Source organism: Zingiber officinale, chromosome 1B (genome assembly GCF_018446385.1).
Source record: "Zingiber officinale cultivar Zhangliang chromosome 1B, Zo_v1.1, whole genome shotgun sequence".
Classification (NCBI taxonomy): Eukaryota; Viridiplantae; Streptophyta; class Magnoliopsida; order Zingiberales; family Zingiberaceae; genus Zingiber; species Zingiber officinale.
In genome coordinates this window covers 95,035,471-95,048,648 of record NC_055986.1, presented here as the reverse complement: position 1 = coordinate 95,048,648, position 13,178 = coordinate 95,035,471, and the positions used below count along the sequence as shown (strand labels likewise).

General features: G+C 38.6%; 1 long non-coding RNA gene across 1 annotated transcript; it reads right to left on the bottom strand.

Moving 5' to 3' along the window:
- Nucleotides 1-3,939: 3,939 nt before the first annotated feature.
- LOC121979774 lies at nucleotides 3,940-5,155 on the bottom strand. Its single transcript, XR_006111430.1, has 3 exons — nucleotides 4,842-5,155; nucleotides 4,587-4,643; nucleotides 3,940-4,077 (listed from the first exon to the last, which is right to left on the bottom strand). It is a non-coding gene; the product is annotated as an uncharacterized LOC121979774 (long non-coding RNA).
- Nucleotides 5,156-13,178: the final 8,023 nt, after the last annotated feature.

The following is a 13,178-nucleotide window of genomic DNA, read 5'->3' as shown; positions in this document are numbered from 1 at the left end:
TTTATGTCATTTGATATGCATAGTAATATTTTTAACAAATAGCAACGATTGTGTTTTTTTCTTATTTGCTTCGGTTGATCACTACCCGATCTGTTACATGCTTATTTGTTTATTTGTTATGCACATCATGTTAGTACTTATCTGATTAAACATGCTTATAGGGGTAGTGACATAATCATGTTATATATTATGTTCAGGACCTAGGGTTTTTGATTCCTTATCTGATTCTATGTAACTTTGATTTGGTTCATTGTCTTATGGTACACATTAAATATATATGGATATTGCTATGTTGTTCAGGATTTTTGCCATGCTTAGTGTCATGCATCATTCGCATGATTGCATGCTGCGTGATAGTCTCGTCCATTATTGTTGAGCACATCGCCAGTTTCATCTCTGTCGGTGCTCCATTGGTCCGCTCATGGGTAGCGTGATGCAGTGTGGTAGCACGTCAGTTTTGCTCTGTCGGTGCTCCGTTGGTCCGCTCATGGGTAGTGTGACGCAGCGTGGTAGCACGTCAGGGACCCCTCCCCGTCATCGTGTACCGGGAGATGAGAGCATTGAGCTCCCCCATTTATAATTTGGGGTAGGAGGATAGGTGTACTCTGACAGCATCCCGTCCACTCGGTCACTCATCAGGAGCAATGATGGCAGAGTGCACGGTTGTCACAGCCCTACCCACTCGGTCTCACCATTGTGTGTGAGATGGCTGACTGGCGTCAAGGGTGACCATGACATTGGCATCAAATGCATGATGCATTTATTGCTTGTGTTTGCTGCATTAACTTGCTGCATTTATATGTATGCATATGATTGAGATGCATACAGGATTTATGACACTTTCGGTCTGACGACCCTGTTGTACTTATACCCTGGTCCTAGTTAGTACAGTTTTCTCCTGCTTATTCCAGTTACATTTATCCTTCTTGTTTATGTTTATGTTTCGGACTTCCGTATCAGATTTATATGGATTTCCGGTGATTTTCTTGTACGAAATTCCAAGGAAAAAGGGGACTGGACAGCGACGGAACATCTCCAGACAACAAATAGGTTTGAGGTTTATTGTTTGATTGTTATACTTGTAGTAATATCTGTGATATAACTTAATAGATATGAGGAGATCTACACGTATAGCTACGAGACGTGGTGCTGGATGGCCACATACGAGGACCTTGGGATCTCTGAACTTGCCAGAGATGCCTACTGGGGTTGAGCCTATCAGTCAGGGACAGACTCAGGATACTACGGACGCGTCGGGCTCTCAGATCCCGATGGCTCCTTTAGAGGTACCTACCTCAGCTGTACCGGGTGTACCCATCCCTACTGTATTTATGGTACCACCAGGGGTACTACCGGCATACCCCGCACCTACTCCGGCCCAGCCTACGGCGTACCCGGCACCACCGCCACCTGGACCTACCGTGTACCCGACACCAGTGGCACCTGTGCCCTCAGTACTTACGGTGTACCCAGCAGCACCTGCACCAGTGATACCGATTGCTCCATATCCAGTACCACTACCCACCGTACATCCAACCACGGCCACCTATGTTGACCCTGCAGTGCCACCGGCGGTATATGCTCCAGTTTATACAGCAGCACCGGGAGTACCTCCCCTGGTCTTTTCAGCGGTACCACCTGTAGCACCAGCTCCAGTGATTCCGCCAGATCCTGCAGCCGTTCCGACACTCCTCACTGACATTGTCGCGGCACGAGCTAGGATTCTAGCATTGGCAGAGTCGATGAAGAGTCTATTTACACTCTTCCGAGGAGACCTTGATCTGAGTGTGGCCCTGTCATGGATAGAGACTATGGAGCGGACCTTCTTCTATATGGCTTGCTTCGAGTGGGAGAAAGAAGAGCTGGCTGCTTTTCACTTACGGGACGAGGTCGACACATGGTGGGTTACTCAACGTTCCATCATCGGCGAGCAGAACATTACTTGGGTCAGGTTCAGAGAGGCTTTTGAGAGCCGCTTCTTCCCACGAGCTTATCAAATGGCTCGCCGGCAGGATTTCCTGAGTCTGCGACAGGACAACCGGTCGGTGATAGAGTATAATGCAGAGTTCGACAGATTGGCCAGATTTTGTCCAGAGCTAGTTGCTGAGGACAGTTCACGTATACAACAGTTCATTCAGGGGTTGGATGGACATTTGCAAGTAAGGCTTGCCGATTTTGGGAACGCATCTTACCTGGAGACTTTGGACAGAGCCCTAATGATTGAGTAGAAAAAGGAAATAGTTGGGTCAGACATCTGGACAGATCCAGCAACCACAGGCTACACAGCAGTAGAGCGGGTGCAGTCGGCCAGATCAGGGTACTTCTGAGGTATTTCGTAGGCCTTAGAAGCCAGGGCAGTCTTCCTCACGACGTTTCTGTTCTCCACAGCAGAACCGGAAACAACCCGCCAGCGACATTCACTGTTTCAGATGTGGGTCCAGAGATCACATCACCCCAGCCTGCTCTCTGGGACAGCCAGTTTGCTTTTATTGCAAACTGCCTGGGCACCAGAGTCGAGATTGCCCGCGGAAGGCTCAGCATACTGCTCCCGGAGTTGCTGCTCAGGGAGGACAGCATAGTCAGTCAGGGGCTCGACGAGGAGGACGGAGATTTCCACCCTGACATCGCCAGCAGGGAACAACTTCCCCTTCAGTAGATGCTTTTGGCATGCTCGGACAGGAGTACTTCAGTACTCCCATAATACGCCAGAGTTCCGTTCTGGGACCTCATTATCTGACTCAGGGGCAATATCAGTTGCAGCCCCAGCCACAGGCTTGTTGGGATTTTTGGGCCGCGAAAACCGCGTTTTCGCGTCGCAAAAACCCCGAAAGCCCCAAAGCCAACGGATCCGTGCAAAGAAAAATTTCGAAAACTACGAATATGAGTTTCTACCGAGATCTACTCCTAGATCTACATGAAAAAGGGTTATACCTTTGAAGCGAAGCCCTTCGCGTTCCCTCTTGTCCAAACGGTGCCGGATCTCAAGAGTATCAAAATAGATACTCCTCTAGAAGTATCCACATGAACTAATTAGGTGGAGAATGACCTAAACGAAGGTGTGCTAGCACCTTGATAGGTCACGACAAGAGAGGAGAAGAGGCAGAGGGAGAGCTTGAGAGGAAGAAGATGGATTGAATGAGAGTTGAATGAAAATTCATTCCCATTAACCCTCTTGTGTGGCCAGCCACTTGAGTAACTCCCACTCATTTAATGTGGCCGGCCACATTAATGGGAAAGGAGGCTTGTAACCTCCATGAGGTGGCACACCATGATGATGTGGAGCATCATCATTGGTCCACATCTTGCCATCTCACTTATGATGTGGCAATTAGTCAAGTCAAACTTGACTCTTCCTCTTCCTCTCAAGTCAAGTCAAACTTGACCAAATCTCACTACAAGAAAAAAGCTAATAGACAACGCTTTTAAAGCGTTGTCTTTGTGCCTGAAAAAGCGTTGTTAAAGGCACTATTGTTAAAAGTCTGCTCAACGACAACGCTTTTAAAGCGTTGTCGTTTATAGCGAAGACAACGCTTTTGCAACACTATTACAATGCTTTAAAAGCGTTGTTGTTTTTTTACAAAGACAACACTTTTTGCAACGCTTTAAAAGTGATGTCGTTTTAAAGAAAAAAAATTTAAAAAAATATTTAAAAATCATTATTTTTATATTTACGAAACTATTATTTTTCTTTTACCATGTCTAGATTCGAATTTTACATATAATCAACTCAGCTAATGATTTCAAACTCATACCAAAAGAATAGAATTATGACATTGAAGTAATATTAGTATTTAATTACATGAGAAATTAACACTAATTCTGTTTCAAAGTAGATAGTGATATTCACAAATAAAACAAAAGAGCACAAAATAACTAGCCGGCCTCGAAGCCAACAATCTGTTTACTTCTACTAGTTACACTCAAAAAAATTTTTCGGCTTGAGAACGGAACAAAACACTACAGTAATTACTACCACAATACTGAAGAAGTAGCTTGTCTTTCTCAATCTATTACAGGAATAAGCAATTGGATTTTGTCTAGGATCTTTGTGAGCTTTGAACAGATTGAACAGTTGGCCTGAAATATAAACAAAAAATTACAGTCAATAGTTTGAACCAAAAAATTACTTCTACTAGCTATTTTCTATAAATGAACCAAAACTCATAACTCAGAAATGAAATGCTTGCAGAAAAAAAAAAGAAAGAAAGCTGGCAGAAATGCAACGTTTCTTCAAACTGCAGAAAGAAAGCAAATATCGTGTAATACATGAAGTATATATAATAAGTTTGAAGTGTTTTTTATTTCATATTTACATGAAGTATATATCTTGTAATATAAGCAAATATCCTGAAGTTCAATAATACAGATCTATAGTAAGCTTCTACGCCTACAACCAATGAAGTTCTTTAAGAACTTCTTATGAGACATCAGTTGAGGTTTGTGTTGTTTACATTCCTTTCTAATTTTAATAGAGAATGATCATGGCCAGCATGCGAGTGAACAACTTCAAGGAAATTCAGCAATGTTATACTTTAACAAGGGCCTTAACTAAATTGAATAACTTACTTAAAAGAAGTAATGTCTACCTGAACATTGCTTTCTTCCATTAAAACCTCCTTAGCTTTTTCGCAAAGCACCCTAACCTGAAATTTTATTTAAAAACTTATAAATATAGTTATTAACTCACAATGATAAACTGCAAGAAATTCCAAATATTATTTTCATAGGGAAAAAAAACACTAAACAAACATTGGACTGCAAAAGCTAATGTCTTAACAATGTTAACTCATTGTGAACTTTTAGCAATTAGCAAGACACAAGAAGGGAATAGAAGCATTTACCTCTATTCCTTGTTAATAGAACAAACAGTTAATGAATGTAACTAGAAACCCAATCACAATGTCATCTGGAAGCTTGCCTCCTGCGGCTGGTCCATCAACAGGGCGTTTGATTTCTTCCTGCTTGCCTCCTGCGGCTCAATATGAAAGCTTTGTGAAAGAATAGAAACCCAACAGGCATGTTAAGCTCACCAACTTTATACATGACAACGGAATCCTCCTCTTTAAATGCTCTAGCTCAACTCATCTGCTATACAACCATAAAACTGCAAAACTGAGTAAAAGGATCCAGCTACAAAAATAGTGGTAAAGCACAGACATCTAATTTACAAGTTTTCGATCAATTTAGAACAGTTTAGTAGTAGAGGTAAGCTATGGTACTACTGGTGCTCGAAAGTCCCATAATAAGTTTTAGGATATTCCATATACCTTGTTTCAAATTCAAACTCTTCATCTTTAATCTCTCTGTTTATCTTATCTTACAAGTTTAAATGTGTGGACAAAAAATGATTGCTAAAGCCAAACAGGAGGGGGAAACACTCTGGTTCGGCAACACAGAATTTAAGTGTTGTAGAATCCCAATTTTCTTGTAGTGTCTCTTCCATGGTTGATCTAATCTAACCATTTGATTCAAGCCAACTTAATATAATAAATCTAATTCATTAAATTAAGTTGATTTAATGAGTCATAATCTAAATTAGACTCATTGAATACATGAATCAACTTGAGTCCAACTCAATTAGCCCAATTTGGATTAATCTTAATCCAATTTGATTCATCAAATGAATCTAATCCTCTTGGTTCATCATATGAACCTAATCTCCATCTAATTGTCCTTAGTGTGTGACCCTATAGGTTCTTGTAACATTGGCAATGCCCCTAAACCCATTTAGGAGCATAAGTAATGAGTGGTATCTAGCAACACATCATTACTACCCAATGTTACAAGAATGTTGAGATCCAACATCACCTTGTGACTACTAATTGTGACTCCTCACAATATATGAAAATTGTCCTTCTATCCTAGACATCTAGATTGATCAATGTGAGGCATAGACCGTGTCATCCTCTGATCAATCTAAATCCTGAACTCCAAGTAGACTCACTAAATCAAATGAGCTCAATATCTCATATTGACTCATTTGGGAATGACCATGCACTTCGTGGTCTCACTCTATCAAGAATACCGATGTCGCTCCCGTCATATAGGAGGGATAGATCCCATCTACATCACTCACATCCCTCTGCATAATTTGTTACATACCGAGTAATCGCCTTTATAGTTCACCCAGTTACAGGTGACGTTTGACGAAACCAAAGTACATAACTCCTTATGTAGGGAACCATGGTGACTTCAGGTCTAAGGACTAGTAGTCATACTAATAGCCACATGAGAAAGTATATGACACTCATATAACGATCCATGATACTTTCTCATGGCGGGTCATTCAGTATATATTCTCTAATGCATACTCATGTGTCAACTTGATATCTCTATATCCATGACTTGTGAGATCAAGTCATCGAGTTGACCTACACGCTAGTCTTATTGCATTAACATTACCCCTGAATGTTAATACTCAACTAGGAATGATTAAGAGTAGTGTTCCCTATATCATCTCACTATCAATTCAACCAATCGATTGATATAGGTAAGAACCTTCTACTCAAGGACGTTATTATACTTAGTTTATTTGGCACCAATACAAGCAAGTATAATAACCAAAAATCAAATGCCTTTATTTATATAGAATATGATACAACAAGTCCAAAAATACAATCATCAAATGATTGGCTCTAGGGCTCTAGCTAACAATCTCCCACTAGCACTAGTGCCAATCAGTGTACGCTCTAAGCCCCAAAGACCTAGTGTGACCATCATGCTTCCTCTGTGCCAAAGCCTTGGTCAAGGGATCTGCGATGTTAGCCTCTGTAGGTACTCTACAAATCTTCACATCTCCTATCTCGATGATCTCTCGAATGAGATGGAAGCGCCGTAGTATGTGTTTGGTCCGCTGGTGTGAGCGAGGTTCCTTCACCTGTGCTATAGCTCCATTGTTGTCACAATAGAGCTCAATAGGGTCAGCAATGCTAGGAACCACCCCATGTTCAGTGATGAACTTGTGAATCCAAACTGCATCCTTTGCTGCCTCTGATGCAGCAATATACTCGGCCTCTGTCGTAGAATCAGCTACTATGTCCTGCTTCGAACTCTTCCAGCTCACAGCACCACCATTAATGTAAAATACGAACCCCGACTGCGATCTATAGTCATCCTTGTCGGTCTGGAAGCTATCATCACTGTAACCCTTTACAGCAAGCTCATCATTGCCTCCATATATTAAGAAATATTCTTTAGTCCTTCTTAAGTACTTAAGAATATTCTTGACCGCTATCCAGTGACTTTCACCTGGATCTGACTGGTATCTGCTCGTCATGCTCAAAGCATACGAGACATCAGGTCTAATACATAACATGGCGTACATGATAGATCCTATGGCTGAGGCATAAGGGATCTGATCCATGCAGTCTCTCTTCTCTCTAGAAGAGAGACCTTGAGTCTTCGAAAGACTCACGCCATGTGACATCGGCAGAAATCCCTTCTTGGAGTTCTGCATGGCAAACCGAAGGAGTACCTTGTCAATATATGTACTCTGACTTAGGCCAAGCAACCTCTTAGATCTATCTCTATAGATCTGTATCTCTAGAATGCGGGATGCCTCACCTAAGTCCTTCATTGAGAAACATGTCCCTAGCCAAGTCTTAACAGACTGTAGCAAAGGGATGTCTTTCCCAATGAGAAGTATGTCATCCACATACAATATGAGGAACACAACTATATCCCCTACAACCTTCTTGTAGACACAAGGCTCATCTTCGTTCTTGATGAAACCAAACTATTTGATTGCATCATCGAATCGAAGATTCCAGCTCAGAGAAGCTTGCTTTAATCCATAAATGGACCTATGCAGCTTGCATACTCTGCTAGTATTGTAACGCCCGCCCTCCCTGCTAACTCTAAGGGACGGGGCTACGATACTCCATGTACAATTTTTTCTTTTTAAAACAGCGGAAGACTTAAAATAATTTTCTTAGTTTAATAAAAACTTTTCTTTTGTTTTTCTTTTCATCAAATCTGAACTACATTATCATGGCATCAATAACATGATATCAAAATTAGTAGAAACATAACATCAAGTCACACATACGGTACTACAATTCATGATACCAAAGCATAGTTCTTTAAAAATTTTTAAAACAGGTTCTTATTTGGTTGCCTAGCCACTGCCACACACATCTCCTTGCCTCTCCTGCTGCTCCTTTAGCTCATCCAGCTTTTTCCTTTATCTGTGGTACAAGGAAAGTAAGCTATGAGCACTCATGGCTCAGTAAGTTCCTTTCCTACTCACTAAAACCAAAAATCATCACATGATCAAAGAATGTCTCAACATAACATGATCTCAACTAGTCATGGCATAACATATCATACTCTTTAAGCATATCATGCAACATACAAAATCATAACTAGTCATGGCATATCATCTCTTAAAGCATAGCATGAAACATAACATAATCATATCTAATCATGGCATATCATAGTATCATCATAAGGTGGCATGGCATATCAAGCTCTTAAAGCATAGCATGAAACATAACATAATCGTATCTAATCATGGCATATCATAAATCATAGCATCATCACAACATGATCATAAGGTATATGCAATATGATTTTGAAAACATGTATCCGAAAAACATGTGTATGTCTCATGATCTTTAAAACCATTTCTTCTTACATATATACTTGAACATAATATCAACATAATCAGGGCCCCGGCTTGTACCACACATAGATAAATCATGTAGATATGCGCGCTTCCTAAGTATATCCAAGGTAGCAAGTCTTGAATCATACTAGGAACTAGGTCCGGATCACACAGCCATAGACCTAGGGGCGTACTAAGGAGCTCATCCCTTTGTTTTTACTAGCCTGGATCACACAGCCAAAGGCCTAGGGGCTGATTAGGAGCCCACCCTTGGTACAAGACTTACAAAGTAAAGTAGCATGTATAAAAATGCATCATTTAGTCACATAGCATATCATAGAAGTATGCATCACTTAGGCATACGTTATGTCATAAAAGTATGCATCACTTAGGCATACATCATATCATAAATAGTATGCATCACTTAGGCATACGTCATGTCATAAAAAGTATGCATCACTTAGGCATACATCATGTCATAAAAGCATGCATATTTTCACCACATAGCATATCATGAGAGCATGCATATTTTAGGCACATAGCATATCATCAAAGCATGCATATTTCTATCCACATAGCATATCATGAAAGCATGCTTATTTTAAGCACATAGCATATCATCCAAGCATGCATATTTCTATCCACCAAGCATATCATGAAAGTATGCATATTTTAAGTACATAGCATATCATGAAAGTATGCATATTTTAAGTACATAGCATATCATCAAAGCATGCATATTTCTATCCACATAGCATATCATGAAAGCATGCATATTTTAAGCACATAGCATATCATCAAAACATGCATATTTCTAAGCACATATCATATCATGGAAAGTATAAATCACAAGCATACATGTTTAAGCATAAGGGTGTATCATGTGATTATACTATCATAAGAAACATGGTAACATAGTTAGCTTGGGTTCTAAGCTTCCTAATCCCTTGGGTTCTTATCATGGCGAACCCCCTTAGATCTCAATTTAGGTAAAAACAACCTCCAAGCATGTGGAACCTAAATTATCATCACATCAATTTCATAGGAAGCATTATAAGCATGATTAACTTGGTTTCTAAGTTCTCCAAGTCCCTAAACTTCATGTGGCCGAACCCTATCAGGTGTGAAACACGGTCCCAAATGTCATGAAAGCATGGAAACCTTAAACCATATTTATAGCATTTTTTTCAAGTAACATAGTAAGCATATTTGAGCTAGTTCCTAAGTTCTTCAAGCCCTTAACATATGTCATGGCCGAAATTTAACAAGTATTCATTAGGGCTAAAAGCAAGCATACAAGCATGTGAACTTGAACTAACATCATGTATAAATTCATAATAAGGCATCATACAATGGGTATGGCCGAAACTTACCCTAGCCTCATTTTAGGTCATTAAACAACATATAGCATGAGAACTTTGGCTTTCTACTTATCATATTTCATGTAGAGTGACATGAGCATATTTAATTTTTGTTCTAGGGTTTCTAGGGCATCTATCCCTTCATGGCTGAAACATACAATGGTCCATTTAGGTCATGGAAAAATTATACAAGCATGTGACTCAATCAACATATTATCATATTTCCATAAGAAGCATTTTTAACACAATTGGTTTCAATTCTAAGGCCTCTAGGTCATTTAAACCCTGTAGGACCATTAGATTCGATAGAGGGGGGGGGTGAATATCGATTCGAAAAAGACGAGTATAAACGCAGCGGAAAAGTAAATGAACACAGTTGTTTTTTACTTCGTTCGGAGCCTGTGACGACTCCTACTCGAAGGCCCGTGGTCCTTGACCACTTTCGTTGGGCAATCACTATCAATTCGAATATTACAGAGTTAAGTACAAGAATTGACAGATAAAGAAAATACCGACAATAGAATTAAAACAAAACCAGCACTGAGTCGGAGAGCTTTTCGTAGCGTCGCAAGAGCACAGAGCAGCAGATCTTGGATTCTTAGTTGTTATTAAGCTCCACCCTTGCCCCTTCTTTTATATGAAGCTCAGGGCGCCCCGGATCCCTTCCAGGCGCCCTGGTGAGACGTGGCAGGTCCAACCAGTGAGCTCCACGTGGCGACGCGCAATCAGGATAAAGTTTGCCTCCCGGGCGCCCGGACCTCCGGGCGCCCGGACCCTGTTTTCCCGCAGAATCCATCCTGCAAGACAAACGTTAGTCCGGAGGCAAATATATATCCTGTAAAACAGATTGTTAGCACAACTAAAGTTCAACAAAGTAATAGCAAAGAGTATGACTTAGATTCCGTCTTTCCGAGACCGGAATCTAGTCACGATCTCGACTTAGATATCCGAAATGGATCTAAGCCGGATCGACACCTAATGTTCCTTCCCGGAACGCGTCCTCACAGTTACTCCCTTCCGTTACTTTGCTTACCTGCCAGACGTCCGGCCAGCCCGTCGACCGTCTGGACTTCTCGCCAGCGTCCGGCCACCCGTCGACCGTCGACTTCTCGCGCCCGGCCACCCGTCGACCCGCTTGACTTCTCGCCACTATCCGGTCAGCCGTCGACCTAGCCGGACTTCTCGCCAAGCGTCCGGCCAGCCCGTCAACCCACTTGACTTCTCGCCTCTATCCGTACCTTAACTTACTAGTTTGCCAGACATCCGGTCAGCCCGTCGACCTGTCTGGACTTTTCCTGCACACTTGATCAAAGTGTCAGACAACAACACAACTAACTTAACCTATTTGTCATTCATCAAAACCTGGGTTAGACCCTTAGTGCTACCCGCACCAACAATCTCCCCCTTTTTGATGGAATGACAACCTGGTTAAGTTAGTGAAAACATATGCAAGAAACAACATGCATTTATGTGGTTTTAAAGTTTGTTAGTTTATATTTTCAAATTGGTTTAGCTAACTTAACCACCTAACCCTCCTCCCCCTTTGGCATTCATCAAAAATAAGCAAAGGTAAACAATCATAGTGGTGAGTTACTGCAAAAAGTAATCAGATTTTGCAATATACTTTGATTTAATTTTTAACACCAAAAAAATAGCCAAATTGACTTGGGGGAGTTTAAAGTTTTGAAAACTTGTTTAAAGCATTAGCTTTTAGCTTTTAGCTTTTAGAAAAATAGCTAAGTTTAGATAAACAAAATCTCAAACACAAGTGTATAAGTTCTAAATTTCAAGATCAAATTTTAAATTTTCAAAACAAGTTTCAATTTTGAAATGCTTTTCAAATAAGTTTTCAAAAATTCCAAGACTGAGTTTGAAAATTTTATTTTTCAAAACTGATTGAAAAATACTAGAAAAGTTCAGTTTTCTAGAATACTAGAAAAGTACTAGTTTCAAAACCATGGTTTAAAATACTAGAAAAGTTCAGTTTTCAAGGACTAAGTAAAAAGGATAAAAAGTTTGTGATTTAAAATAAACAATTGTGAGTTGATTAGAGAAATTTTTCGCAATTTTAAACAGGTTGATTTTGAAAATTGATTTTTAAACTTTGATTTTCAAATTTAAGTTTAAAATTCGATTTGAAAAACTGAATTAGTTTTATTTCTCCCCCTGAACCTGACATAAAATTTTGAAAATATTTGCTAAATATATTCAAAAAAAATTGAGGTAGAATTTTATAGAGAGATTTTAAAGAGAAGATTAAAAAATAACACTTAAGGAGATAATTAAAAACCTCCCCCTGAATTTGATACTCCTTTAATTTATTAATCTTCCTTATTTATTACTCCCCCTTAATATAAAATTTTACAACCGTAACATATTTTCGTACCTAAGTGTTTTAGGTGATTGTATAATTATAAAATTGTTCATTTAAATTTGACTAAATGTAATTAACGTTATATTCAGTTGAAATGAGTTAACCTTTAGTGTAATGTTAAGTAAGATAAGTTGTTATTAATTCAATAATTAATCAATATTAATAATTTATTGATTAAATTTTGCTTGATTCAATAATTTAATATAATCTAAATTTTGTATTAATTGATGAAGGTGTTAGTTATAAAATTGTTCCTTTTAAGTTGGATTAACTTAGTTTAAATTTGGTAGTAATTTTGAAGTTAAACTCGTTATTAAACAAGGTTAAGTAAGGTTCAATTTAAGTCAAACTTTAATTATGTTTTAATAAAAATAATTAATATTTTAAAGGTTGAAAAAAATGACTTAGAGTAATTTAATATTTTTACTCAGGTTAAACCTAGGTTCTAATCAAATCAAGCTTAGTTCTCAAATAAAGTTAAACTTAAATAGTTAGGTTCTACTTATTAATTACATAATTAAGTTTAAAGTTAAATTTTTAAGTTTTAATTTAAGTTTTCATTTTCAGTTAGGTAAAATTAAAAAATAGTTTTAAGGTTAAAATGATGTTTAAGATTAAAAATGAGTTTAAAGTCAAAATAATAATTTTGAAAGTGAAAATAGTCTATAGAAATAATTTATTATTATTACTATTTTTTTTAAGTTAAAAGAATTTTATTACAGTGAAAAAATAAGAAGAATTTTTCAAAATGATACATAATTTTTAAAATAGTTTTAAAATGATTTTTAAAATAGTTTTTAAATGATTTTTAAAAGGTTTTTAAAATAATTTTTGAAAT